General features: G+C 46.2%; 1 long non-coding RNA gene across 1 annotated transcript; it reads right to left on the bottom strand.

The window, feature by feature from the left end:
• Positions 1–5,514: 5,514 nt before the first annotated feature.
• LOC127318119 (uncharacterized) lies at positions 5,515–7,670 on the bottom strand. The gene is made up of 3 exons (XR_007861677.1): positions 6,348–7,670; positions 6,159–6,255; positions 5,515–5,944 (listed from the first exon to the last, which is right to left on the bottom strand). It is a non-coding gene; the product is annotated as an uncharacterized lncRNA (long non-coding RNA).
• Between the last annotated feature and the right edge of the window lie 15,458 nt (positions 7,671–23,128).

Here is a 23,128-nt window from a genome sequence, read left to right as displayed (position 1 = left end):
CTTCAACTAGCGTATCTGAGGCAAGTACAGTACGTGACGTGCTTGTCCGAGGAGCCACGTCAGTAGTTGGTACTTCTTCCTCGTCATCACTGTTGATTAAAAATCGGCAGCATAAAAAGCAAGACAAGATAAATATTTCGAGTACAAAAATAGGGAGCACTAAAGACGACTTACGAGCTGACGAGGGATTCAACGTAAGGATCGTAAGTTGCCTTCGGATGAGAAGGAACAACTTCTTCAGCCTTAGAGGTGCCAGAATCCTCGGCATCAGTCCTTTTCCTTTTGTTCCTTGGAGAAACAGCAGGAGGAAGGGATTGCGTCGACTCACTGGCTTCAGACTCAACTTCTTTTTCGTGAGAAGCCGCAGATTTGTGAGAACCCGCGACTTCACTTTCAGGAATAGAAGAACCTTGAGTATCTTCGGCAACGATGGCCTGTTCTTCGACTTCACCATCCTCAGGAAGAGGAGGAAGGGAAGCCATAGTAGGATGGTTCTGCAAGAAAATAGCGACAAAAGAAAATTAGCGAGATACCAATACAATGAGATGCAAGGAAAAGTTTAGAACAAGACAAAAACTCGAGAAGACAAAATACCTCGGGAAGAGGATTGGAAGCACTGTATGGTTCTACTCGACAAGAGGAGGGAATAGGATCCTTCTTGGCTAGTCGAGAAACTCTTCGAACCAATTTCTCCAAGTCCTTTACAGAAAGATCGTTGGAGATTCTGTTGGCGTCGTTTTCGCCAGAGTACGTCCAAAGGGGATTTTTGCGAGCCTGAAGAGGCTGCACTCTAATCCTAAGGAAGTAGGCAGTGATTTGAACACCAGACAGCTCTTTGCCTCGAGTGTTTTGAAGCTGACGAATACGAGACATGAGTGCCTCTGTCGCCTTTTTCTCTTCCTCAGAAGCTTCGGCATCCCAGGAGCGGCGGCGCTGAATTCTGGCACTTCCGTCGAAAGGAACTATGTTGTGTTCAACGGAGTTGGCGCTTTCTTCGTGAATGTAGAGCCACTTTTTGCACCATCCTTGGACAGAATCAGGAAATTTGACGTCGAAATAATCGACATCAGAACGAACACAGATAACAACACCACCTATGTTATAAGTGACGTTGTGGGAGCCATTGCGGCGGAGGCAGAAAATGCGTTTCCACAGAGCCCAATTGGGAGGGATTCCGAGGAAGCATTCGCAAAGTGTGATGAAAATAGAAATGTGTGCAGTTGAATCCCATAAACGAAAAGAAGGCCGCGGAGGAAATCATGAATTGGGGTCGAAAGGCCGCGGATGAGGTGATCAACAAAACTAACCCGGTACTCCATTGGAGGCTTGGGGTAGCTTTCTTCGCTGGGAAAGCGGATGGCGTCCTCCTTCTTCATGAGGCCAAGCCTCTTCAGCATGTTGGTGTCCTGGTTAGAGATTTTGGATCTCTCCCACTCAAGATCCTCGGCGGCCATCTTGGATTCCGGAGTACTGTGGCGAGTGAGTCGCGTGCGCGGTGGCATCAACGGCAATGGGCAGAGCAATGCTCGTGAGTGCGGATGATCAGAGAGAGTTGGGCGCAGGGGAAGCTTTTGCGAAGAGGAACAGATGAGCGGCGCAAGCGAGGGGATGAACGGAGGTTGAAGAAAGGTTTATATAAGAATCGGGTGAAGCAGTGCGCCGTTGGATGAAGAAATCGTGTGGTGAAAAAAGATCTTCTAGATACAAGGGTAAAAAGGTATTTTTACTGAGATAGGCGTTACTGTACGTGCGCCAGAAAAAGCGGAGGACGTGTGTCCCCCACTTGCACGACGTGTCAACATGGTGGAAACAATGGACCCACAAGGCAGAAAAATCAAGATTATAAACAGAGATGAAGCAATTTTGTTTAAGGGAAGCATGTCGACAAGAAAAATAAAAGAAGATTGGCGACAGGAGGAATTATTAAATACTTCGGGAGCCTTTGATCAAATACAAGTTTTTGCCCAAATGCTCGGGGGCTACTTCGATAAAAAGTAAAATTTCGAGTATGGCAATATAGAAATTGCGGGAGCCTACAACCAAGCACAAGTCCTTGGCTGTAGCCTCGGGGGCTACTCCCATCGGGAGCGCTGTTCGCGCACCCGAGAGATAAAAAAAGAAGAGAGAGATCATATTGGGAAATAACGACAATATAGCGACAAGGTGGACTAAAATGTCGAGCCTACAACCAAGCACAAGTTCTTGGTTGTAGCCTCGGGGGCTACTCCCATCGGGAACGCTGTTCGTGTACCCGATGAAGTTCAAAAATAAAAGATAGAAAAGCAAGAGAGTATATTTCGAGTTATAATTAACTCTACATATACTCCCATCGGGAGAATAATATAAGTCATATTTGACTCGATAAAATGTGCCATTCCAACAGCCGGAAAAGCACTCGACAATATATTCTCAGAACGCCGAAGTTGCGATCAATTTCTGAATGCCGCAAATTTGCGAAGGTAAGACCCCAGATCCGTTCTGCTGGGCGTGGCATCGCCAAAGACTGCGCTCTGCTACCTTTATCCGTATCAACAGATACGAAGAAAAATCCTAACAGACGCGTTAGGTACCCGATAAATTTGACTGGGACTCGACAGAATGGTAAGACCTTAAGCGGCACCTGTCGAAGTTTACACCAGTATCCCGAGATCATGTCCAGGGACGTGATTTTGAAGTAGGTTTTTGCGGATTGCCACTAGAGCAGTTAACTAGTACCTGATCCGTCAGATGAACTAGCCCCAACTACCATTATCCCTGTACAATATAGAATTTTATGTGAAGAAATATAAAAAAGTTGAAGCTCTCGAATAAAAATAAACAGTGGAGATTTTCCCTGATTCTACGATTCAAACAAAATCTCGGGGGCTACTGACATAGGCATCCCAAATGGGCCTGCCGAAGATAGTACCCGGGGTTTACTGAAGGCCCACTACCCGAAGAATAAGAAGATTCGGGAGCCCAAGATATATCAAGGAAAGTCAAGAGTTGTAATAGGAAGTGTTATCTGTAATCTGGCGGGAGGAGTTAGAAACCGTCCCGGACTCTGTAATTTGTACTATACGAATCCCTCGGCTCCACCTCCTATATAAAGGGGGAGTCGAGGGACGAAGAAAGGATCGAATCATTGTCAACAAACCCTAGTTTTCATAATCGTCGAGTACTTTTCGGCTGAAACCTTCGAAATCTACTTACCCTCTACTTCCAACTAAACCCTAGCCTACAATCCATAGGCATTGACAAGTTGATACCTTGTCACCCAAAAAACATTCTGCATCAAAAAAGAAAGTAGTGCCGACTTACATAATCTGATAGGCTCAATCATACATAGATAATGCACACTTGCTGTAACTCACCATACTTCAAGAGAATTAACCAAAGCCCATGAAAACATAAGGGATAAGATTATTGAAGACGCTTTATTTATGATCCATCCAGAACCTTGAAAATTGTCTACATTCAACGGAAGAACATGGAATGTACAAAGTAATGCATCTACAAATTAAAGTTTGAACGTGGAAAATTTCATCAAGCACGAATAATGAAGAGATATTTGTGTGGTATGGTATTTACTTACCATATGAAAGTAACTCATTGGGAGAAAGTAAACAGAAATATAGCTTCCATGAGATGGAGAGTGGCAAGATGTAGATTTCATCTTTGCAAAGTTGAAAAATGTATGATATATGCAAGAGCTGAAAAGACTTGAAATCAAATTAAACAGTATTGAAGGTTTCCCTGAGAGGAATCTGAAATAAAAGTGGGAGAATACTCATGCAATGACTGATCATAACATCTAACCAGCCCAGTCGTCCGCAACTGCGCAAAGGTTTAGTCTTGCTTGCGTATGAACATTCCCTGCAGTCTGCAGAATTAATAGAGGCGAATGAATTATTAAGAAAGTTGTAATGACAGATTGTTAATGGACTTGATTTATGATACTGTAGAGTCATGTGGATCGGATCAATGCGTAGTCACTTACTGAAACCAACTCCCTATTCAACATACAGTGATATACAAATAGGAAAGGAGATGAACTGAATATAAAAAATGGCACGTACGAAGTGGTGGGCACGACGAGTATCCCGCTCCTCGCTCCCGTCGCTCCCCCCGCGGGGCGACCGGGGCGCCCCCCCGTCTCCCTCTCCTCTACCCCCACCCTTCTCCTTCCCCCCGCCGCCGCCGCCGGCGGGAGCCGCCGGGCAAAGCCCGGGCGGTGCTGGCGGCGGCGGTTTTCTCCTCCCACCGCCTGCTGGGAAGGCCCGACGGGGCGGGTCTCGCCCTTGCCGCGGTGAGGCGCGTCGGTTCCGGCTCGGGCTGGCGTTGCTCCGGCCGTGGAGGGCCGTGTGGTCGGCGACTGCAGCGTGGCGCGGTCGTGCGCGGCGCTGCTCGGTCCGCCGGCGGCTGCTGGGTCGCCTAGGGTTGGCGTGTGGCGGCGGGATCTGGGCCTGGGGGCCCGGATCTGGGCCTGCCAGGGCCTGGCCGGATCTGGCTGTTGGTCTGCTCTCGGGCCTGATCTGGGTACAGAGGGCCCGGATCCGACGACCTGGCCGCTCACTGCCGTGGGAGTCCGGCGTTCTCGGGCTCTCCGACGGTTTTGACGTCGCTTGGGGGCGAGGTTCTTGTCGGCTATCCGGGATGGGTCCCTGGGCCGGGCATGCTTGCCGGGTAGGCAGTGTGCCCAGTACTGCTGCTGCTCCGGCGGCGGTAGTCTGGTCTCCCTCCGACCAGTTTGCTTGTGCAGGTGCTGGCGACCTGGGGATGGTGAGGTCGTTGGGTTGCCGCCGATATAGCGTCGTTGACGTCTAGATCTGGGTCTGGCCGGGCATTGCCAGCCAGCGTTTGCGTTCACCCTGCGGATGAGTCTAGCTGGGGCTAGTTCATAGGGCGACTTTGGTCGGGGGTGCGGTAGCGATTGCTGCCTTGTCTGCTCTACGTCCTCGTGATGGCGACCGGAATTTTGATCGGGTTTGGACCTCGGCGAAAGCTGCACATGGCTGTGGCCTGTGCCGGTGACGACGTCACCTGCGGGTGTCGCTCCCTTGTTGAAGGCGTCCCGATGATGTCTCCTGTTCGAAGTGATGGACTCTGTCCCTCCGCCCCAATCTGCTCTCCTGGGGCCCTCACTTTGTGCTTACTTCTCTAGTAGTGTCTTGTGGATCACCCTGTGATCTCTGGCTGGTGTCACAGCCCACTCGCAGCATCGGCCTGGCTGCTTTTACACGGTTTGCTGCGGTAGCTGATGCCCTTCCTAGCGCCTTGGGGGGCTTTGCTAGGGCGGCGTCTGGTCGTAGCTTTGCCGGTGTGCTTATCCCAATGCCGGGGGAAGATGTTGTGTTCTTGGTCTGGACCTAGCCCGAGCTCCAGGGGTGGTGGCTCTCGGGTCTGGGTGAAAACTTTGCAGGACCTGTGTTTCTGCCGACGACGATGACGCATTCTCGCGCCATTCACCTTCTTGGAGGCGTCGCCGCAAGACCTCCTCCTTTTGTTCCTCAAGCTCTGCTAGGTCGTCGGCCCGTCGTTGAGTTCCTCATGGGTTGCAGTCTTGGTGCGGTGGAGGTTTGTTGGTGTGGACTTGGTCGTCACTGCTCCGGTGCTGCAGAAGACAAGGCTCCCTCCATAGTTTAAGCTGACGCTTCAGCTCGACGTTATCTGTGTTGTCTTCTGTTTTGGGTTCCGTTGTGTGCTTGACGCGCGTGTGTTGTAACTTCTGGTGTAACTCCTAGCCGGTTGATGGCTTTGTTAATTCAAAGCCGGGCTCATTTCGAGCCTTCCGTCTAAAAAAGTGGTGGGCACTTGACCATCGTGCAATGGAATTGTTGCTACCAGCAAAGAAATTACCGGCCGGTCGGCGGTGACGGTTACCTTCGAGCTTCAATCTGAATATTGATTCAACAAACAATTGATTTGTTGTTCTGCCCTAGTAGATTCTCGCCACTCAAACCAACTATGAAAATCCGACCATAAACATCAGAGAAACTTAGAAAAAAAAAGCATGGAAAGATAACAAAATACATTTGACGATGGATTCATTCTCCTTGAAGTCAAAGTAGAGATGACCATTCTGATGACCAGATCAATCTTCTCCAGCATGCAGTCCACCCTTTCCTGCACAAACCCAAATAAATGGGGGAAATCAAGTCAAAGCCAGATAAACTCACCTTGGAATGGGGTTCCCTGTGATCTGCCGACTGGGCGTACTCTCCCCTGGCTTCCCTTTGTGACCTTGCAGCTCAAAGGGCAGATGAAGAGACCGCGCTGCAGGATGAGGAGAGAGTACATTAGATTTGGGCTATGAGAAGGGCGTCGCTTGGGTAGAATATGGGCGGCCGGGTGCTCGCCTTCCTTACCGATCAATCGATCATAGATGAAAAGGGGGAAGTGGTGGGAAGGTGGACTACTCTCCTCCCTCACAGATTGAAGAGGAGATAATTCTTTAGTGACCACGCAGATTGAAGATGAAAAGGCCCAAGTGGTGGGTCGCGGACCGCTCGCCTCCCTCGGAGATCTTGCAGATTGAAGACTTGAAGAGGAATAAAGGCTGAATTGGTGAGGGATAGAATGGAATTATGAGTCCAGGCGTTTCTTTTCTCTGCGAGAAGGTCCAGGCGTGGCTCACCGGCGCAAAACAATGCCCATGTATAGTATCGGGTGGAGGAAGCGAGGAGAAGCCCGTCTGGAGCGACGCTCGGCATTACAAATCTGGTGGAAAAGGGGTGATGTGGCCTCACGAGAGGCCGGGAAATTGGGACCAACTATTTAGGAATAGAAGATATCTAACGACAGGTTTATAGAGCATGATTAGCTAGCCTATCTAGTTGCAACGAGATATAGAATTATCATTTGCGTGAGATATCTACAACTTGTTTGTCCTTGCATGTCCTTCCCTCTATATTGCCGTCGACATCTGTCATTTGTTGGTTCTATAATGACCGCATGCCTTTTTGAAGGTTCTTTAATCATCAAATTACCGGTGTTTTACATGCATGGTCTTGAAATGGTATCGTCATTAGTAGAAAACGGGCTTATATTTATAGCTCCAAAGAGCATTAGGGTGTGGTCGTGTACGACTACAAGTAGTAGTAGTTCTAGTTGGTCGGTCGGGCTATGTATACTAGAGGATTCCCCGCGCGTTGCTGCGAAAAATATTGTCTAAATCTGTTGTTTTACCTATGCGTTTACTCCTAAAATGATTGAAAAAATGAATAACAAATGATTCTCCTTTGAAAGGAATACCTTAAGATGGTATAGAGGTAACACCAATCCTGCAACTTATCAGTCCACTACCTTTCCAAACGTTGACACCGTTGGGGTGTGCTCAGTTCGTGTAAACAAAAACATATCTCTATCTCCTTCGTATCCACATCTGAAATCGTCATCGACAATATATAGATGTTATTTACCTCTGAAAGTTAGTTTCACTCACATCTTAAAGTTGCAATGGTAGTACAATGTAAGAAACTATAGCTGTTATTTATCTCTGAAACTTAGTTTTACTTGCATCTTAAATTTGCAAAGGCAGCATAAGAAATTATAGTTGCTGGTCATATCTTGGCTACAGTACCTGCCGACTCAAATGCGTTCTTTAATTCAAAATCAGAATCAGCTTTCCTGTAGTGTAGAATGAATCTTGGAGTATATCTCAAAATAATTAATCTTCACAAAACAAACATTCAAATAATAACCATGGATAAATTATCTTCTAACTAACAAAATATTTCAAATACTTTGACTCATACAAATATGTAAAGGTAACTAATGGTGTGTGTGTGTGTGTGTGTTGGGGGGGGGGGGGGCAACATCTCCATGTGCAAGCGAGGCCGTGATTGTGACCAGCATGTAGTTCTTTAGACATCTCCATGGTTTCAGAAGGGAAGACATGTGTCCAAGGCATTATATGTTCCATCTTACATGGAGAGTCCTGCTATTCAACTCGATGAAGCACAAAAAAAGTCAAAAGCAATAAAATAGTATGGCGGACAGACATACCTTGTGTTGATTAATGGACTGTCTTCTAGATAGGCTGCAAGGGAAGAAATACTAAGAGAAATTTCGAACTTTTATCATTTTTCAAGCTATTTTACTGAATAAAGTAGTCAAAGAAGATTCTAGAGGAGCAAAACCTTACAGTTTAGGAACGTACCTGAAAACAAAATAAATATAAAAAACAAATAGATTCCATCATAAATCATCAGAAATTCATATGAGAGAGAGAGAGAGATTAGCAACAAATCCATTATGTTCTAGTAGGGAAGGATGGATGAAGAGCTTGGCCTGACGGAATGAGGGTAGATGCAACTGAGAATGGAGTCATCGTGATGGAAGGAGGCATAAGAGGGAGTTAGCGCATGAAACAGGAGAGGAGCCTAGACCTGGAATAGAATGGGAAGAGGTATGCATCGAGTTTACTAAATGGGAGGGGAAGATGTATGGGCGCACGGCTGTTGGTGCTTGCTATGTTATGTGTTTGTCTCTTGATATTCAAGGATGGAAGATGTGTGGGGACACGGCTGTTGGCGCTTGCTATGCTATGTGTCTGTCTCTTGATATTTAAGGATTATCAAAATAGAAATAAAGCAGAAAATGCAATTTGCTGACATGGCTAGGTGACGTGGGTAACAACCAATCTGAAACTGATGAAATGATGTGGCATATTTGCATGTTAAGAGAATTATCTCTAGTGGGTTGCTTCGATTAAGATATTATAGATATATGCTCCCTATCCCTTGGTGTAGTTACACTCATATCTAATGTACTACCATACGGAGGTATATACGATATTTTATTGGTTTGAGTATGTTCCTATATTGTATATAAAATACTCCAAACCAAGTTTGGTGAAAAAATGCAATTTAACCCATAGTTTGCACTATATATTCGAAATACATATGCATATGTATACGTAAAAAAATGTACATACTACCTATAAAGTATTATATATACTACTAAAATAGTCTTATATACTTCATACTACATGTACATACTCTCCAGTATGATAGGTACTCTCTAGATTATGAGAAATACACGTGGGTGTAACTACACCCGGGTGTAGTATGAATATGTCAATTCGATTGATTTTCGTTATTCTACTAGCTTGTCTTCTTTCCCCCATCACAAGCCGCCACCATCTCCTTGCTCTGTTCCATGGATTTGGCTTGGGAGAAGTACACGCTGGCTGCCGATAAGGAGATCACGCCCTGCACACCCTGCACAATATCATAGACGGACAGCAGGGACAGCCCCAACCCCATGATCTGCTCCGTATACAGATACAAGACCAGAACCCCGCACGCCGGAACCAGAAGATCCGGCAGAAGGAGCGCGACCAGCACCACCATAGACCACTCCTTCCTGCTCACCGCGGCGCTTATCAGGGCCAGGACGCCCATGTACAGTATGGCCAGGAAGGCGGCGAGGAAGAGAGAACCTCGCACGGAGAGAGACCAGGAGTCGCGCATCGCGGTGGCCATGTTACTATCCAGGACCAGGAGAGTCATGTACGCGAGCTGGAGCACGGTGACGACTGCGGCGGTGGTGACGAGAGCGCCTCTCATATTATGCCACTTGATCACCTCGCGGAGGAGCCCCGCGCGCGAGTAGCGGTCGCCGGGGCCGGAGGAGCCGGTGCTGGAGGCCGGGAAGAAGCGGGCCACGACCTGCTTGGCGAAGGCCAGCGTGAGAGTGACTAGCGCGAGAGCGATGGAGATGATGAGCAGCTCCGTAGCGTCATGCCGCGTTTCCTCGACGAGCCTCGCGTACTCGGCGCTCGAGGGGTCCGTGTGCTCCTCCATCTCGGTGAGATGGCGCGAAATCTCGGCCGTGAGCGGGTTCAAGTAGACAAACTTAACTGCGGGTTGGAGGATGCCCACGACCGCATAGAGCAGGAAGGGGCCGAGGAGCTTGGGGATTCGCTTGAGGAAGTTCAAGCATGAGGTTGCCATCGCTAGAACTTGGAATTCCCTTGGTTGCTGGAAGCCTGAATGAAGGATGGACTATGGAGGAATGGCTAACGACACCGTGTACGTTTATTTGTACTACAGAGTAGTACTACTTTACACGTCTTCAAATGGCTAGCTACTCACGTAATCTCAACGAATGGCCTAACTGGTCAATATGGAAGACCTGGAAAATTCAGGGCTACACAAGTCGTCACTTTCAGAATTTATCTTGGCGGCCTTCTCTTCTGCTTCTGAGCTTCCTATTTTTTTTTGGCGCGATAATTTCTGCTTCCTGAGGTCTGACGATTCGCTTTCTTCTATGGTTTGTTCGTCCTTCTTCTCCGTCACGCGCTCGTCTTGTCAAATGTCCATGCAGACAGGACGATGGACGGTCTTTTTTTTTTTTTTTTTGAACAAGGGGAAGGCCCTGAAGGCCTAGCTGCATCATTTCTGTCGGTGGGGGTACAAGATACAGAGGATACCAGAGAAAAAGAAAAGTACAAAGCAGTCCTCGAATTTTACAGAAAAGACCCTACACAAATTACATGAAAAACAATTGGGTCCTTCTTCTTCACCACCGTAGCAAGAATTCCATCGCCTGCCGCCCTTGCCAGCTCCGGGGACACAACCACTTGGGGCAGCAAGTGCTTTGAACGCCGGCAGGAATTCTTCAAATGGCCTCCGTCTTGGAGGTTGAATCGACGCCATGGGCGTCTGGAGCGGCTGTCTTTTCAGCCAAGAGTCATGGCAGCAAAACGTGACTGCCATGTGATGAACTCCAGGATGCAGCGATGAACATCCCCAGCATCCTCCTGATCTGGAAACCATCTGGACGGTTTGCCTCCCCCCCTCGCCTCCATGGCCGGCCAGAGGAATCATCACCGCGTCGAGGTCCCTTACCAAGAAGAAGCGACACTTATTGACAGAGCCCGCACCAGAAATCTCCTCTTGTGCCTTCCTCCATGGAAGCACACCGGAGGAACTCGGAAACGACCGCCGGGTGGCGTGCCAGACCACCAGATCAGCATAGCTCGAACAACCAGCCTTATTGACGAAGATGCGTGCCCTCAGCCTCCCTGCCAGCCACAACTCCTGCCACCAGAGCCGTGCGGCTAAGAAGACGAGAAGCAGGACGTACCAGATCTGGCGGGCGAGATCCAGTATCCTACTTCGACACGCCATAAAGGACGAACTACACAGAAAGTTAGATCTAAAACCTACTCTACAAAGCCCGGCACCTCGCCTCAACCATCTCCGGACGGCATCACCGCCGGCGAAGGCTTCGGCTTGGCCCGGAGCGGAGGAAGCGACTCTCAAACCAAGAGCTTTACTGTAGCGAAGGGAGACAACGGGGTTCTCCGAGCGTGGGGTTCTGATTTTCCGATGGACGGTCCATACCGCCCCCCACGAGTAAAATGATAGCGCGCAGTGACTAGACTTGGAAAAATCTTGTGAGAATCAACAGTCAAAGTAAAAAACTACATCTAGAACTGTTGAAAAATCTGCATCGACGATTACTGAAGAATATTGAACTAGTTTTTGCTCCCCGATGTGTTTTCATACGAGTTTTGCTGCTGATTGCTACCTCGCTACTACTTCCATGACACAATTTTGTATTTTTCTGGAAGCAGCTGAAGATAGAAATCAAACAACTTAACTGAAAATACCAACGAAAGTTATTCCATAATTTTAATTTGAGCCGCAATGTCAAGCCGTGCACGCGTACATCTATTGAAGTAGTCAATCATCATCGGCAAGAGTAGTACCAAAACCAGTATGTCAAAGAAAAGCAACCAAGCAGCTTGGTCGACTCCGCTACTACCTTCGCTCCTCAAAAGATGGAGTATAGTTTTTTTTTTAAAGTTTGACCAAAATTTTAGAAAAATACCGAGGATTATAATATTATATAGGTATCATATGAAAATATATGTTACCGTGTATCTACATAAAATACATGTTAATACTTTTTCTAATAATTCGGTCAAATTTGTTGGAGTTTGGTGTTGGGTCTATGGTCCATAACCAACACAAATTTCTTTTACACATTTATATATGGCAAGTGGTGGGACTAAAGTTTAGTCCAACATTACTAGTTGAGAAAGATATGGAGTGATTTATAAGGTAAGTTGTTCTACCGCTTGTAAGTGAGTGAGAATAGAAGTGGCCCACTGACACTCCTCTTCCATCGCCCGCTCGCCGCGTCGTCAGATGCAGGAATGATCCGAGCTGAGCTCCTATCTATGCAGTTCGTTTATATTTGTGTTGTTTGGGAGATTACTTGAGTCATTTACGGTCGCGTTAACGCGTTAACTCACATGTTTCCTTTTTTTTTGGATTGTCAGTTGTGATGACTCGGACGTGGGTTGTGCTCCACGACTTCCCCGACCCGTAGTGCATAAATGCTAATATGAACCCTAGCATGCACGAGACACATGCGACTGCCTCCCTACAGAACCTTGCGCCACTACCATATCTTCCACATCCCGTCTTCTGGCGTGCATCGACGGACGGGATAGTAGGTCTCCGGAACCACACCTCTCTTAGACCTGTATGGGTGTGGGATGGTCAGGTTTATTTTTGGGAGAGCTCGATGTCGTGCGACAATGAGTTCCCCAACAACGACTTCATCCAAGACACCAACAACCTCCTCGACAACCTCAACATGGGAGAAAACACGTACGGTACAGATGTTGCTAGCCCCGTGATACGTCTCCAACGTATCGATAATTTCTTATGTTCCATGCCATATTATTGATGTTATCTACATGTTTTATGCACACTTTATGTCATATTCGTGCATTTTCTGGAACTAACCTATTAACAAGATGCCGAAGTGCCAGTTGCTGTTTTCTGCTGTTTTTGGTTTCAGAAATCCTAGTAAGGAAATATTCTCGGAATTGGACGAAATCAACGCCCAGGGGCCTATTTTGCCACGAAGCTTCCAGAAGTCCGAAGACGAAACGAAGTGGGGCCACGGGGTGCCCAAACCCTAGGGCGGCGCGGCCCCCCCTGGCCGCGCCGGCCTGTGGTGTGGGGCCCCCGTGCCCCCTCTCCCGACTTGCCCTTCCGCCTACTTAAAGCCTCCGTGACGAAACCCCCGGTGCGAGAGCCACGATACGGAAAACCTTCCAGAGACGCCGCCGCCGCCGATCCCATCTCGGGGGATCCAGGAGATCGCCTCCGGCACCCTGCCGGAGAGGGGAATCATCTCCCGGAGGACTCTACGCCGCCATGGTCGCCTCCGGAGTGATGTGTGAGTAGTCTACCCCTGGACTATGGGTCCATAGCAGTAGCTAGATGGTTGTCTTCTCCCCATTGTGCTATCATTGTCGGATCTTGTGAGCTGCCTAACATGATCAAGATCATCTATCTGTAATTCTATATGTTGCGTTTGTTGGGATCCGATGAATAGAGAATACTTGTTATGTTGATTATCAAAGTTATATCTATGTGTTGTTTATGATCTTGCATGCTCTCCGTTACTAGTAGATGCTCTGGCCAAGTAGATGCTTGTAACTCCAAGAGGGAGTATTTATGCTCGATAGTGGGTTCATGCCTGCATTGACACAGGACGATGTGATGAAAGTTCTAAGGTTGTGTTGTGCTGTTGCCACTAGGGATAAAACATTGATGCTATGTCTAAGGATGTAGTTGTTGATTACATTACGCACCATACTTAATGCAATTGTCTGTTGCTTTGCAACTTAATACTGGAGGGGGTTCGGATGATAACCTGAAGGTGGACTTTTTAGGCATAGATGCAGTTGGATGGCGGTCTATGTACTTTGTCGTAATGCCCAATTAAATCTCACTATACTCATCATGATATGTATGTGCATGGTCATGCCCTCTTTATTTGTCAATTGCCCAACTGTAATTTGTTCACCCAACATGTTGTTTATCTTATGGGAGAGACACCTCTAGTGAACTGTGGACCCCGGTCCAATTCTCTTTACTGAAATACAATCTACTGCAATACTGTTCTACTGTTTTCTGCAAACAATCATCTTCCACACAATACGGTTAATCCTTTGTTACAGCAAGCCGGTGAGATTGACAACCTCACTGTTTCGTTGGGACAAAGTACTTTGGTTGTGTTGTGCAGGTTCCACGTTGGCGCCGGAATCCCTGGTGTTGCGCCGCACTACATCCCGCCGCCATCAACCTTCAACGTGCTTCTTGGCTCCTCCTGGTTCGATAAACCTTGGTTTCTTTCTGAGGAAAAACTTGCTGCTGTGCGCATCATACCTTCCTCTTGGGGTTCCCAACGAACGTGTGAGTTACACACCATCAAGCTAAATTTCTGGCGCCGTTGCCGGGGAGATCAAGACACGCTGCAAGGGGAGTCTCCACTTCTCAATCTCTTTACTTTGTTTTTGTCTTGCTTAGTTTTATTTACTACTTTGTTTGCTGCACTAAATCAAAATACAAAAAAAAATTAGTTGCTAGTTTTACTTTATTTGCTATCTTGTTTGTTATATCAAAAACACAAAAAAATTAGTTACTTGCATTTACCTTACTTGATTCATCATGTTTCCTTTTAATTTTACCACAAAAGACATACCGGTAGGACGTGGGTCTATAGTTGGGAGAAATAATATAGAAGAATTTTTCAATCATGTTAGTACCATTGAAAATTTTGAAGATAGACATTTGGTAGACCTTGCGCCTACTTATGAAATTGCTGCTGCGCATTTAGTTCGCCTGTTGGAAACTAAATTTGTTAATCTCAATCCTATAATCCAACACATGTTTCTCACACTTGGCGATATGGAAGAAGGGGAAAAGAAAGATTTTGTTTTAGAAACCCTTCTTAGAGAATTTGGCGGTCTAGCAAGAGAAGCTAGAAAGGTCTTTACTAAATTTAATATGCTTGGTTCTCATACTAATTTTGTTAGTCTCCTTGAAAAGATGGACATGGATAGAATAAGACACACTAATAACATTGATGATGGTGGGAAGATCAAAGCACCAATACCATGTAAACTCTTAGCTATGAATGATGCACTAGAAAATAACTATGCTTGGCTTGTTCCTGAAAATTTGTTTGATGAGAGTAGCACACCTAAGACTAATGAAAAGGGAGATGCTAAAACTTATGTATCTAATATACTATGCCTGGTTGAGAAAACTCCGCACCCCGCTGAGAATGCACCACCCTTTGATAATACTTGATGCACACTTTCTGCGCCTAGCTGAAAGGCGTTAAAGAAAAGCGCTTATGGGAGACAACCCATGTTTTTACCTACATTACTTTGTTTTTATTTTGTGTCTTGGAAGTTGTTTACTACTGTAGCAACCTCTCCTTATCTTAGTTTAGTGTTTTGTTGTGCCAAGTTAAGCCGTTGATAGAAAAGTAAGTACTAGATTTGGATTACTGCGCAGAAACAGATTTCTTTGCTGTCACGAATCTGGCTGTTTTCCCCTGTAGGTAACTCAGAAAATTATGCCAATTTACGTGAGTGATCCTCAGATATGTACGCAACTTTCATTCAGTTTGAGCATTTTCATTTGAGCAAGTCTGGTGCCATTTTAAAATTCGTCAATACGAACTGTTCTGTTTTGACAGATTCTGCCTTTTATTTCGCATTGCCTCTTTTGCTATGTTGGATGAATTTCTTTGATCCATTAATGTCCAGTAGCATTATGCAATGTCCAGAAGTGTTAAGAATGATTGTGTCACCTCTGAATATGTTAATTTTTATTGTGCACTAACCCTCTAATGAGTTGTTTCGAGTTTGGTGTGGAGGAAGTTTTCAAGGATCAAGAGAGGAGTATGATGCAACATGATCAAAGAGAGTGAAAGCTCTAAGCTTGGGGATGCCCCGGTGGTTCACCCCTGCATATTCTAAGAAGACTCAAGCGTCTAAGCTTGGGGATGCCCAAGGCATCCCCTTCTTCATCGACAACATTATCAGGTTCCTCCCCTGAAACTATATTTTTATTCCATCACATCTTATGTGCTTTTTCTTGGAGCGTCGGTTTGTTTTTGTTTTTTGTTTTGTTTGAATAAAATGGATCCTAGCATTCACTTTATGGGAGAGAGACACGCTCCGCTGTAGCATATGGACAAGTATGTCCTTGGTTTCTACTCATAGTATTCATGGCGAAGTTTCTCCTTCGTTAAATTGTTATATGGTTGGAATTGGAAAATGATACATGTAGTAATTGCTATTAATGTCTTGGGTAATGTGATACTTGGCAATTGTTGTGCTCATGATTAAGCTCTTGCATCATATGCTTTGCACCCATTAATGAAGAAATACATAGAGCATGCTAAATTTGGTTTGCATATTTGGTTTCTCTAAGGTCTAGATAATTTCTAGTATTGAGTTTGAACAAAGAGGAAGACGGTGTAGAGTCTTATAATGTTTTCAATATGTCTTTTATGTGAGTTTTGCTGCACCGGTTCATCCTTGTGTTTGTTTCAAATAAGCCTTGCTAGCCTAAACCTTGTATCGAGAGGGAATACTTCTCATGCATCCAAAATACTTGAGCCAACCACTATGCCATTTGTGTCCACTATACCTACCTACTACATGGTATTTTCCGCCATTCCAAAGTAAATTGCTTGAGTGCTACCTTTAAAATTCCATCATTCACCTTTGCAATATATAGCTCATGGGACAAATAGCTTAAAAACTATTGTGGTATTGAATATGTAATTATGCACTTTATCTCTTATTAAGTTGCTTGTTGTGCGATAACCATGTTCACTGGGGACGCCATCAACTATTCATTGTTGAATTTCATGTGAGTTGATATGCATGTCCGTCTTGTCTGAAGTAAGAGAGATCTACCACCTTATGGTTAAGCATGCATATTGTTAGAGAAGAACATTGGGCCGCTAACTAAAGCCATGATCCATGGTGGAAGTTTCAGTTTTGGACATATATCCTCAATCTCAAATGAGAAAAATTATTAATTGTTGTTACATGCTTATGCATAAAAGAGGAGTCCATTATCTGTTGTCTATGTTGTCCCGGTATGGATGTCTAAGTTGAATAATAATCAATAGCGAGAAATCCAATGCGAGCTTTCTCCTTAGACCTTTGTACAGGCGGCATAGAGGTACCCCTTTGTGACACTTGGTCAAAACATGTGCATTGTGATGATCCGGTAGTCCAAGCTAATTAGGACAAGGTGCGGGCACTATTAGTACACTATGCATGAGGCTTGCAACTTGTAAGATATAATTTACATGATACATATGCTTTATTACTACCGTTGACAAAATTGTTTCATGTTTTCAAAATCAAAGCTATAGCACAAATATAGCAATCGATGCTTTTCCTCTATGGAGGACAATTCTTTTACTTTCAATGTTGAGTCAGTTCACCTATTTCCCTCCACCTCAAGAAGCAAACACTTGTGTGAACTGTGCATTGATTCCTACATATTTGCTTATTGCACTTATTATATTACTCTATGTTGACAATATCCATGAGATATACATGTTACAAGTTGAAAGCAACCGCTGAAACTTAATCTTCTTTTGTGTTGCTTCAATACCTTTACTTTGAATTATTGCTTTATGAGTTAACTCTTATGCAAGACTTATTGATGCTTGTCTTGAAGTGCTATTCATGAAAAGTCTTTGCTATATGATTCACTTGTTTACTCATGTCATATACATTGTTTTGATCGCTGCATTCACTATATATGCTTTACAAATAGTATGATCAAGATTATGATGGCATGTCACTCCAGAAATTATCTGTGTTATCGTTTTACCTGCTCGGGACGAGCAGAACTAAGCTTGGGGATGCTGATACGTCTCCAATGTATCGATAATTTCTTATGTTCCATGCCACATTATTGATGTTATCTACATGTTTTATGCACACTTTATGTCATATTCGTGCATTTTCTGGAACTAACCTATTAACAAGATGCCGAAGTGCCAGTTGCTGTTTTCTGCTGTTTTTGGTTTCAGAAATCCTAGTAAGGAAATATTCTCGGAATTGGACGAAATCAACGCCCAGGGGCCTATTTTGCCACGAAGCTTCCAGAAGTCCGAAGACGAAACGAAGTGGGGCCACGGGGTGCCCAAACCCTAGGGCGGCGCGGTCCCCCCCCTTGGCCGCGCCGGCCTGTGGTGTGGGGCCCCCGTGCCCCCTCCTGACTTGCCCTTCCGCCTACTTAAAGCCTCCGTGACGAAACCCCCAGTACCGAGAGCCACGATACGGAAAACCTTCCAGAGACGCCGCCGCCGCCGATCCCATCTCGGGGGATCCAGGAGATCGCCTCCGGCACCCTGCCGGAGAGGGGAATCATCTCTCGGAGGACTCTACGCCGCCATGGTCGCCTCCGGAGTGATGTGTGAGTAGTCTACCCCTGGACTATGGGTCCATAGCAGTAGCTAGATGGTTGTCTTCTCCCCATTGTGCTATCATTGTCGGATCTTGTGAGCTGCCTAACATGATCAAGATCATCTATCTGTAATTCTATATGTTGCGTTTGTTGGGATCCGATGAATAGAGAATACTTGTTATGTTGATTATCAAAGTTATATCTATGTGTTGTTTATGATCTTGCATGCTCTCCGTTACTAGTAGATGCTCTGGCCAAGTAGATGCTTGTAACTCCAAGAGGGAGTATTTATGCTCGATAGTGGGTTCATGCATTGACACAGGGACGATGTGACAGAAAGTTCTAAGGTTGTGTTGTGCTGTTGCCACTAGGGATAAAACATTGATGCTATGTCTAAGGATGTAGTTGTTGATTACATTACGCACCATACTTAATGCAATTGTCTGTTGCTTTGCAACTTAATACTGGAGGGGGTTCGGATGATAACCTGAAGGTGGACTTTTTAGGCATAGATGCAGTTGGATGGCGGTCTATGTACTTTGTTGTAATGCCCAATTAAATCTCACTATACTCATCATGATATGTATGTGCATGGTCATGCCCTCTTTATTTGTCAATTGCCCAACTGTAATTTGTTCACCCAACATGCTGTTTATCTTATGGGAGAGACACCTCTAGTGAACTGTGGACCCCGGTCCAATTCTCTTTACTGAAATACAATCTACTGCAATACTGTTCTACTGTTTTCTGCAAACAATCATCTTCCACACAATACGGTTAATCCTTTGTTACAGCAAGCCGGTGACATAGGCATCCCAAATGGGCCTGCCGAAGATGGTACCCGGGGTTTACTGGAGGCTCAATACCCGAAGAATAAGAAGATTCGGGAGCCCAAGATTTACTAAGGAAAGATAGAGTTGTAATAGGAAGTGTTGTTTGTAATCTGGCGGGATGAGTTAGAAACCGTCCCGGACTCTGTAAACTTGTATAGAACGAATCCCTCGGCTTCACCTCATATATAAGGGGGAGTCGAGGGACAAAGAACCAACCGAATCATTGTCTGCAAACCCTAGTTTTCACAATCGTCGAGTACTTTTCGGCTGAAACCTTCGAGATCTACTTACCCTCTACTTCTAACTAAACCCTAGCCTACAATCTATAGGCATTGACAAGTTAATCCCTTGTCAATTGGCGCCGTCTGTGGGAATTAGAGGCGTAAGGAGCTGATCTCGATGGCACGCTCAAGATCTTCGACATCGTCAACCGCAAGCAACACAATGGATCGAGGTAAACAGATCGCTACTGGTCTTATCGATTTTGTTCCTCACCCACCCTCCCGTTTGGATGCATATGCGTATCTGGCGGAGCCCATGGAGATGACGTTCGGAAGGTTCCACTTTCGCGTCGAGAAGGAAGGATCGTATCGTGTCGAGAATCCGATTTCGTCGGGATCATCAGTGGCCGATTCCGATTTTTCAAGCTATGCATCGTCAAACGAGTCAGGAGAAGAAGAAACCTCGGCGACACGCTACGTCAGTATCAGAGCAAGAGAGAAACTCGCCAAGATCTTCAACGACATATCGTTTGAGTCATCTGCGGACTCGTATATAAGCGATGGCTCAAGCGATGTCGACAGTCATGACTTCATCGACAAATCTCTCACAGTGGGCAAGGTCTTCATCAATCTCAACGATGATGTCACCAAACCCAACATAGATCTGAGTACAAGGTATCATCAGATTTACGCCATTGAAGGTCAAGAGGAGACATGCGAGGCTTTCGACGGTTTGGGAAATCCATACGTCGATCCCTCCAATCTGCGACAAGGCTTGGGCAACAAATACGTCGGGCCGAGCCGCGAGATAGAGTTCAACTTTCACAAGCAGCGTGGGACAGAGCTGCGAGAGCTATGAACGGCACAGAACCAATGGCTACCACAGCCACACCAGAAGAATTGCAAGCATATCAATATAGGCTCGCACGAGCTGCCAGGGAATTGGAAAAACAGACCGCACACTTGAACAGGAGACCGGAGGCAGCTTCTGCATCCAGCAGGAGAAGGGCAGATTTAAGTCGACAATCTAGAACTACGGGTGATAGCCATCGGGAGGCGCGGAACAGAGCAAGATCAAGGCTGCAACACATACCCGAGGCAGAAAGAGAACACTTGGTTCAAAACCTCGACATGTCCTTTATGTCGATAGATACAAGAGGAAACATCATCCCTAAGACACCAGAGGCTGGGTATATGGCGACACATGCTTTTATCCTTGCATCTAAACCACCTCCGGGTGACCCAAGGGAAACACTTGTACAATATGGCGGTAGCAGGAGTTGGAGCTATGGGGACAGCGTTTATATCAACGCCTCCCGAAGGAGTGGCAAGGCAAAACAGTCCGCGACCCGCAGCGACAACAGCGCGGCACTGAAGGGCCAAGTGGAGCAAGAGACACGGCAGCACAAGCAAGAGTCGACGAGAGCGCGGCAAAGCGAAGGGATCATCGGCAATCCCAGAACTTAACGACGAAGATATGTGCGGCTTACCATGCTTCACGAGGAGAGTCCGAAAACGCGAGTCCCCTCGGGATTCAAGTTACCCGATAATTTCAAGAAATTCGACGGCCTTCAAGATCCGGAGGATTGGCTAGTCGACTATCCGGAGACGGTGAAGCTGACGGGAGGAACTAGGGCAACAGCCATGCAAAGCATCCAGGTGCACACGAGTGGTGCCGCACGATCATGGATAAAGAAACTTCGCTCCGGGATCCATCGACAGTGGGAAAGTTTCGAGGACGTGTTCGTCAAGAACTTCAGATCCACGTGCAAAAAACCCGCATCGTTAGAGGAGTTGAGAGCGTGTCGACAAAAGCCGAGATGAGCCAATGAGAAAGTACATCCAGAGGTGGAATATCATCAAAAACTCGGCGAGAAAACATATCCGACGAGAGAGCAATAGATGCGTTTGTCGCAGGAGTCGAGGCGTGGAGACTTTGTCGAGGATTTGGGAAGGACCAATCCAAGGACGGTATCCGCGTTGATGGAGATAGCAAACAAATGGGCAGATGGAGAAGACGCTGTCCACAACAAACGACACAGGTCGCCAGAGGAGGACCGTGGTCGAAATTATCAACCGAGGCGAAGATTTCCTCGGACGTACCAGAACTACGACGCCCCAGGACAAATTTCGGCAGGTTTTCGGACAAATACAGGAGGCAACAGAGATGATTACCGAGAGAAGCGGTGAACAGCGAGGTGATAATAGGGATGATTCACGCAACGAGGCAAAATAGTGGGCCGAGGTTTCCAAGACCTTTCGTGTCCCAGGAAATGCTGAACGGACCGTGCCGGATGCACTTCTTCCTCGACGACAACGGGAAAAGACGGTCGGGGCACTGCGGAAAAGGCTGTCGAAATTTTCAGGCAATGTTCGGATACGCAGAAAATGCTCACGCTCGAGCAGCACAGAGAAACCCTCGGGAGCCTAGGAGCGAGGTTCATCTACCGCCACCTCCCGCGATTACAGAGGACAATCGACACCAGCTAAGAATAGCGGCAGCACCTGCACCACCACCCTATGTTGATCCTAACTCCAACGGAGCGGTGTTGATGATTCGAAGGGAAGGCCGTCCAATAGAGCTCAAAAAGTAATCTCACGACAGGTGTTTATGGCAGAGAAAATGCCTCCACCAACAGTTGAGTACCTTAATTGGTCGGGACAAGATATCGGCTTCACAATAGCAGATCATCCGCAGCAAGTTCCTCGACCGGGGCGAGTCAGCACTTATTACGCGGCGATTATCGCAGGATTTGATGTCTCTCGAGTGTTCATAGACGGCGGCAGCAGCTTGAACCTCATGTATGCGAATACATTGAGGAAGATGAACATATCCTTAGCAAATTTGAAACCAACAGACACAAGATTCCACGGCATCACACCGGAGAAACCAAGTTATCCATTGGGAAAAATCAATCTCGATGTTCAATTTGGAACCCGAGAAAATTATAGAATCGAGAAGCTCGAATTTGAAGTCGTGGATTTTCCATCACAATACCACGCTCTGTTGGGACGACCAGCATATGCTAGATTTATGGCAGTACCACACTATACATACCTGTTGTGGAGGTTGCCGGACCAAGAGGACCAATCACAGTCAAGGGAAGCTTTGCCTTAGCCGATAAGTGCGACAAGGATTTTCACGGGTTGGCGAAACTTTCGGGATGCAAGCCGAGTACTTGGCGTCAAAAAGCATGACTGATTACGACGTCTTGCCAGACATTTGGAAGGGCAAATAAAGAATCAACTTTCAACACGAGAGAAAAATTCTAAGGAGGTGCAGATTCACCCGACAGATCCAAAAAAGACGACATCTATCGCAAACGATATGGATATCGCATAGGAAAGCGCGCTCGTCAAGTTCCTCCGTGAGAACTGGAAAATCTTTGCATGGTGTCCAGGTGACATGCCAGGAGTACCAGGGAACTTGCCGAGCACCACCTAAATTTGGATCCAACAGCAAAACCAATCGGACAACCTTTGCGGCGTTTCGGAACCAAACCGCAAAGCCATGCTTTCGAAATAAATCGACTCGAAGAAGCTGGTTTTATCGGAGAAATATCTACGAAGCCACATGGGTAGCTAACCCGGTGATGGTGCCGAAGAAAAACACGACAGTCCTTCGCATGTGCGTCGACTTTACGTGTCTCAATAAACATTGTCCTAAGGATCACTTTCCCCTCCCAAGGATCGATCAAATTATCGACTCCACGGCAGGTTGCGAACGTCTTTCCTTCTTGGATGCATACTCTGGTTATAACCAGATCAGATTAAAAGAAGATGATGAAGCCAAGACAGCGTTTATTACACCTTACGGCGTGTTTTG

This window comes from Lolium perenne, chromosome 7 (genome assembly GCF_019359855.2).
Source record: "Lolium perenne isolate Kyuss_39 chromosome 7, Kyuss_2.0, whole genome shotgun sequence".
NCBI classification, from domain to species: Eukaryota; Viridiplantae; Streptophyta; class Magnoliopsida; order Poales; family Poaceae; genus Lolium; species Lolium perenne.
This window is presented reverse-complemented; position numbering and strand designations above follow the sequence as displayed.